At 44.0% G+C, this 7,413-nt stretch overlaps 1 long non-coding RNA gene across 1 annotated transcript; it reads left to right on the forward strand.

Moving 5' to 3' along the window:
* Positions 1–620: 620 nt before the first annotated feature.
* Positions 621–3,901, forward strand: LOC120962806 (uncharacterized). The gene is made up of 2 exons (XR_012181516.1): positions 621–837; positions 1,679–3,901. It is a non-coding gene; the product is annotated as an uncharacterized lncRNA (long non-coding RNA).
* Positions 3,902–7,413: the final 3,512 nt, after the last annotated feature.

Consider the following 7,413-nt stretch of genomic DNA (forward strand, 5'->3'; position numbering starts at 1 on the left):
CTGTTAGTCACATGCCCTCGCCTATCCCCAATTCAGGCCGCATAGACCTTAAAAAAATCAGGCCGCATAGTCGCCCGCCGCAGGGTGGCCCCGTCGATGCTGCTCCGCCCCAAGCATACCTGGCCAAACGGGCCGGCCCGGCACGACACGGCCCAGCCTGTGCTAATTGTGCCTGGCCCGGCACGGCCCGTCGTGGCACGTTTAATAGCCGGGCCGTGCCGTGCCGGCCCACGGGCGCTGCTCCTTGGCCCAGGCACGGCCTGATTAGTAAATGGGCCAGCCCGATGGCCCGTTTAGCACGCTGGGCTGCGTATTTTCAGCCTGTTGGGCTGGGTTTTTTAGGCCTATTGGGCTATATTTTATGTATACATTTATAAAAAAAATTCTGAAACATATATTAAAAAAATAAACGGGCCGTGCCGTGCCGGCCCGCGTGCCCAGTCTCTAGGCCCAGGCATGGCCCAAGGCGTGCCGCGTGCCGGGCATGGCCCATTTAGCCCGTGCCGTGCCTGGCCCATGGTGGGCCGTGCTGGCGTGCTCGTGGGCTGGCCTGTTTGGCCTGGCCCATTTGGCCAGCTATATAGCCCCAAGCATCGTCGATGGCCCCGTCGCCTGCTCAGGCACGCCCTCTTCATCCTCCTCCCCCATCGTCCTCCAGCGCCCCGAGCTCCCCTCGACGCATCGCAGACCACCTGCTCCTCCCGATGCACCGGCCGCGCGCGGCCACATCTCGCCTGGCTGTCCACTCGCACGTCTCCAACCTCGGGGTCCGGCGAGCGGCGCCGGCAGCCACGGCGGACTGCCATGGGTGCGGCCAATCTGAGCTCCTGTTGGTAGGTTAGTCCAAAAATAAAAAGAATCCACGCACTACACGACCCCGTCCTCCAATACGCCACCTGCTCCCAGCCATCTAGCACCGCCGCCCGCTTCAGCTCCTGCTCGTCGATCGCCGCCGTGCGGAGCCACCTTCCCAGCACGCCGCTCCGCCTGCGTACACCGATAGGCTTTCAACCACCGCCACGCGCCACTTCGCCTCCCCCTGCCCATCGTCTCCTACACAATCGTCTCGAATCGCAGGAGCGGCCTCTCATCTCTCTCTCTCTCTCTCTCTCTCTCTCTCTCTCTCTCTCTCTCTCTCTCTCTCTGTACTGGTGGTCACGGCTGATGCTACTTCTCCTCTCCATCAGGATCTCTCTGTCTCTCCCTGTCTCTCTATATCTCTCTCATGGATTGGAAACTGCATTCTTCCAAATAAATGTGTGCCTCTGTTCTTGATATGCCGCCCACCACATGTTTGATGTTATGCTTATGAGGAGTTATTTTTTTTTCAGGTTTTTATTTGGTGTATTAGGCAGCCTGGTGTAATTTGTTTCAAAAGTGAACATGGTGTACAGTCCAATGTATCTAGGAAAATTAAGTTATGGAGAGTTGTTCATGATGTTGCTTGCATATTTTTTGTCTAACAAACTGGGTACTTAAATGGATATAAATATTGAGTAGGTGCTGAAATATTTCGCTAATAATAGTTTCCAAATTGCTTTTTAGCAGAACTACAGAACTATTTGCAACTTTTAATTATGTGTACTTAAAATGGATTTGTTGTCCAGGACATGTGGAGTTGAGATCAAGTTGAATTATGTGCTGATGTCATTATGTTTTTTTGTGTGGAGAAATATAGGAGATTTAGTCCAGGCCCTCCACTGGCTCAAGACCCAGTGGCTCTCTGCTCCTCAACGCCCCACATCGAGCGCCCAATCCCGAAAGACAGGCCCGTCGTGCTGCCGCTCCCCATCTCCCATGTATCCTTGGTTTAGTTCCCATATCTTGAATTACTTTGGTCAAATGCAAGGATTGCCTATAAAGTAATTGGGTTTGGCCTTTGTGAGGAATGCTACAGCAACACTTCAAACCTCCCATGCCGCTTTCATCAGCAGCATAGAACTTGATAATACATCACTGTAGGATGCATTCATGAGATTCCAATGGATACCCACGGAAGGTCCACAATAGCTGATTGTAGAAGAATTTTTTGTATCTAGCGAAGTTAATTCTGGGAGCAATCCTTGAATATTGCAGGTGTCGATTTAAATGAATGTAGTGTGCTAACATGGTTCATCGCTGGAGATGTATTTAGTATTCGCTACCTTGTTAGTACTTGGAAAGTTAGTTCACACATATCTATGACAATAGAAGTAATAATTATTTGACAATAGGAAGAAGTATTTAGTATTTGTTTCTACTTTTTAATAAATAGGGTCCTTGTTTTCTTTGTGTTCAGTCCACAAGATAGGTGCATGTTGTTTATGCTAATCATGACATTGTGGAATTCAAGCTTTTCTGTTTGTGCCCAACTGAACAGTTGCTCTATACTAGATATAAGGTGGTTACTTTCCCCAATGATAGAGGATCTTTGTTTCAAACTCATGAATATGTTCCCCACAATAGGAAGAATGTAATATTGCTTAGCATGTCTCCTTGAAGTACAGGCATCCAAGATTGCCATACAATATATAATGGCTTTGACGTTAATTTAGAGTACAGTTTTCCCTTCTCAAGAAATTTCAACACTGAAGATAGTCTATGTTAATTGTGATACATGTGGCATTTGAAGTAGTAATTCCTCTCAAAGTTTAGATTACACTTACTTAAGTGTGGGTTCAAAATTCCATCTGTATGTTCGTATAAGAATTCATGTTTTTGTTTCTGCACAAGTCCATATGACCTGATTTATCGATATGGACTATCATTGATGCGCTTAAATGTATTCTCGACATTTTTTTAGAAAACCAGATGATCGAGGTGAGAAAAAATGTGTGTTGCTTTTATCTAGGAAAACTGACACTCAGATGCACATGCCAAAATCACCATAGATTGATCCTGTTTAACAGCACAGAAAGAAGAATTGCTTCACCAGAACCTGGGCCATGCATGCGGTGATTGATATTTTAGTTGCGCGGTTGTTTCCAGTTGTTCATCTGAGGTAAATTTTAAAATCATGCATTGCTTCTCCTTACTATATGCCGATGCTTGCATAGTTTAATTTGTCCGGCGTATACACAACTCTTCTTGGTGATCATGTTTTTCATGTTGTGTGTCGATGTGTATCAAAAGCTAACAGGCAGACATAGATAAATTGTAATTATGGTTGTATAACGATTGGTTTTGGTAAAAGCTCATGTGTTATATGTTTTGGCGGGTTTTGGTAAAACCACTTATGAACTTCAGAGATATATGTTTGGTGCTTGCTTCACACATATGTATGTTGCTCTAGCTCATGCATTAGTCTGATCTGACCATGGTGTGTGGCATACAAGTACGGAGCAACTTTGCGTAGTGTTGTTAGTCCGTGGCCTCTACAATTTAAGGTAATATATACGACTTAAGATGATGCATGCATGAAGTAAACATGGATCTTAGATTAATTAACCTCGCAATATGAAATCTAAATATAGCCAATGAAATCTATATGACATTTCTCATGAAGAGGATACACATTATTCGTTGTCCGTAGTTTCTTCATAACACACACTAAATATCAAATTATCTTCATTGTATAGCTAATCCTTCCGCCCTCTGTATTAAGCGAAGGCATAATGCCTAGGTTCTGAATATATTATATGTTTGACAGTTTAGCATATACCATCTTCATACATTCTTCTATTAATGCTAATAGAATGTACTGGTTTCTTAATCAGAAATTAAGAACTCTTCCCGGCCATCAAGGATGTACGAGGTACTTGAGTTGTACAAGAACTGAATTACATTATTTCTATTTTATACACAACAAGGACCCAGATTTGTGATTTTTACATGTAAAGAAAACCATATCAAATTTTCATGTAACTGTTACTGTGTAACTTATCTTCATCTCTAAGAATATGGATGATCTTTCCTTTTGAAATCCAGTACTTTGAGTTTACAGCAACCAGTAATAGAAAATATGATGAGAAATTGCAGCTATGACCCAATGAATTGTACTTTAACATGACACCGAAGGAAATTGTTGTGTACCCTGTATATACTACCTGTTTAGCAATCTGTCCACCGAATTGGGCACACACAATTGTTTCTGGTAAAAAAAATTGACTTTCTACACAAGGGATAGATGAGGTTGCCGAGGGTCCTTATGCAATCCCATGCCTCGGTGCCCGGTGTACAAAAATGCGCCCTAAGGGTCATTTGTGCCAAGTATTTCCCGTTGGCCTATTTATATTGTTTTAATCACAACCATTCTATTTAAAATCATTAGGAAATGAATTGATCTAAAATGAATAGTTCATCATTTTGGCGCTATAATTTTGGATGTTGGTTAGCATAGGAAGTACCCAATTAGTTTATCAAGTTCACTGGAATACACCTAGGAAGGGATGAGGTCTACCTAATTTAGATTTTTTGGGCACCAATAAAACAGAGTGACCGCCTTGGGATTGATTATTTGCTATGACAGTGGTCAAAAGGAGAAGTGACGACAAGATAATAAGTCATTAATGCGTGCTAGAATTTGTTTCTCCCGTTGCAACGCACGGGCACATTTACTAGTATATATTAAAACAAACCCTGATAAGTGTCATAGATGTGGCACAAACACATGGCAACCCTAAACGTTTTTTATGACAAGTTTAATGACGCGCGGATGGTAACTTTAGTTGTTAGTATGACAACTTTAGTTGTCAAGCATGGCAACTTTCTTTTTGGATGGCAAATTTTAGTTTTTTGGGGGCTTGTTTTTTCTTGTCGAATTGCAACTTTAGTTTAAAAACGTTAGGGCCAGAGTGCTTCGTGCCACACATGTGGCACTTATCATTTGGGTTTAAAACATACTTCAGCAATGAGGGATGCAAACATGTATGGTGGAGGGTTTCCAATTAGTGCAGCCTGAGAAGGCGACTAGGGAAAGCTTTCCTCCCCTTGATCTTCACCGGCGAACCTGTGGATTCGCCACCTCTCTGCCCGCTGCTCCGGCGGACAGTGGCGGGGAGGGGATTTCTGGTGCCTCTGATCTGACTGGTAGATAAGTAGGGTTTTAGTCCTCATAGGGTAGCGTTTGGACAAATGGCGGCACTTATTCTTCGAGTCAGTCTTTCGGACTCCTGTCCTACTCAAATTCGTCCGCTGGGACGGATTAGACGGAGCTCCGATGTATATTACCGCCAGCTCCTCGAGGCAGCGAGGTTAGAGTTTCTCGCCGTGCGTACGCAACAGCGATATTTAGTATCAGGTTCTTCAGATCGATTCAAGGATTCAACGGCGACAACTGCGGCTCTGGTCCTTAGGGCACGTGCACGAAGAGTTCTCGGCTGTTATCGACAAGGTCAGGCCGGCTCCGGGTATGGGAGTGGTGACAGCGGCGCATCGGCGGCTCGTTCTAACGGCAGCAGTGGTCATTCGGTGGTCCATGAACCTCGATATAATTTTTATTATGTTTGAGGTGTTTTGTACTTCCGGTGATTTTTTAAAATAGATCTGATCTTTTTCAGAAAAAATCATGTGGGCCAGTAAAGCTTCAGATTGAGCCGGGAATGTGAACTGTACGCACTTGGATCTACCTTAACAAAGTTTCAGAAGAAGAAAAATCTAATGCAATAACGACATTGCGCTCATAAGAAATAAGATCGTCCTCAACATGATATCCACATAGAGTTCAAGACGGGAAATAAAATTAGGAACATGAATCAAGAATAAAACTGAAAATATAGCAAACACGTAGATAAATCAATTATCTGTTGGCATTTTAGGCTAAATTGTGACTGTCATCTCCCATGTAACATTATTTATTTTAGAGCGGAGACGCTTGCCCGGCCTTAAAATGAGGCCCTTTTCAATTCACTATAAGGTAGGTTCAAGAAAGCAAAAAAGGTTTGATACACGCTAAAACATGGCCAACATAGCAGCACTTAAAATGAGGCCCTTTTCAATTCACTATAAGGTAGGTTCAAGAAAGCAAAAAAGGTTTGATACACGCTAAAACATTGCCAACATAGCGGCACAACATCAAGCATACGCAAAATAGAGATGCAAGGCTTGGATCCTGCACTTGGCTTCACGTCAGCGACTCCCCTAGTCTGGATTATCTCGCCGTAAAGCCCTCACAAGAGCATGACACCTTGTCTTTAGTTGGGTAATTAGACGCTCCAGTTGTTGCCGGTCCTTTGGTCTTGCCACTAGACACCATAGCTGCAAAAGTACCACATTTTTGTATACAACATCTGTCGGATGTTTAAGCAATCGCCCCTCCATGAGAGATTTTTTACGGACAGTCCACAAAGTCCAAGCTAAAACAACAAATCCAATCCAAGCAATCCTCCTATATCTATCGTTAGTGCCCTGAATGATACTACGAGAAGCCTGCAAGATTCAAAGAGCAATCAGTAGACTCTCGTTTCACGCTCTAGGTAAACCTTGCCACAATGCAGCGAAACAATATGTGGTCATAGTCCTCAACCTGATCCCACCAAATACATTCCCCATCTCCCGGTTCATGTCGAGAAAGCACTTGATCGACATTGGTTATGATGTTTCTTGCCTCTTGGTAGAAGAAAATTTTAACTTTTGCTAGGACCCTAGCTAACCAGATGTTCAAAAGCTCCCACCTAGGCGTGTTCGTGAAATGCCTTCATATAAGGAGCCAGTTGAGAACACCCCATACGACTCCAATCCCCAAGACACTTGGTCTCTTCCTACCGAGACGAATAACCCAAAGATATGTCGGACCGCTTTGGCGATAAAGTTCAGATATCCAAAGCGAAAGCTCTAGCCCTGAACCATGCTGCCACAAAGATTGGATCTGATATGAAACCTACTTTCCGCATGCGCAACCCATCCCTTAAGTGCCAATAGGTCGTGCACATGAGGATATATTGCTCAGTGTAAGTGCATCTAGTGCCACCCCTAGTTGGTTTTGGAGTATTGACGACAAACCTGGTTGAGGGACTAATGTGTTTGTGAGAATTGCAGGATAACACAGGTAGTAGTCCCTCATTGATTCGGTTTACCTACCGGAGATGACCCCTAAAAATGTATGAAGACATTGAAGACAATGGTGGTATGTGAAGATATTCACATTGAAGACTATGCCATGAGAAGACATCGTGTGAAGACTATGGAGCGCGAAGACTTAGTTGTTTCGTTATTTCCTTTTCTTCTTTGTTGAGTCATAGGAACCACCGTACTGTTAAGTGGGGTCCCAGTGAACAAAGTCAGAGTGACTGAAGTGATGCTCAACCAAAATCCTATGTCTTCGAGCGAAGACAATGAGAGCAAATCTTATCCAGAGCTGGATGAGTCAGCTTTACTTGCAGCCCAAGTCAAGCTGCCGCGTGTGTTTGAAATCTGACCGTTGGAACACGTGTCAGTTCCTTAGTGACCCAGGGTCATTTCGGACAAATCAGGTCGGGTTGCCTAGTGGCTATAAAT

This window comes from Aegilops tauschii, chromosome 4, assembly GCF_002575655.3.
Source record: "Aegilops tauschii subsp. strangulata cultivar AL8/78 chromosome 4, Aet v6.0, whole genome shotgun sequence".
NCBI classification, from domain to species: domain Eukaryota; kingdom Viridiplantae; phylum Streptophyta; class Magnoliopsida; order Poales; family Poaceae; genus Aegilops; species Aegilops tauschii.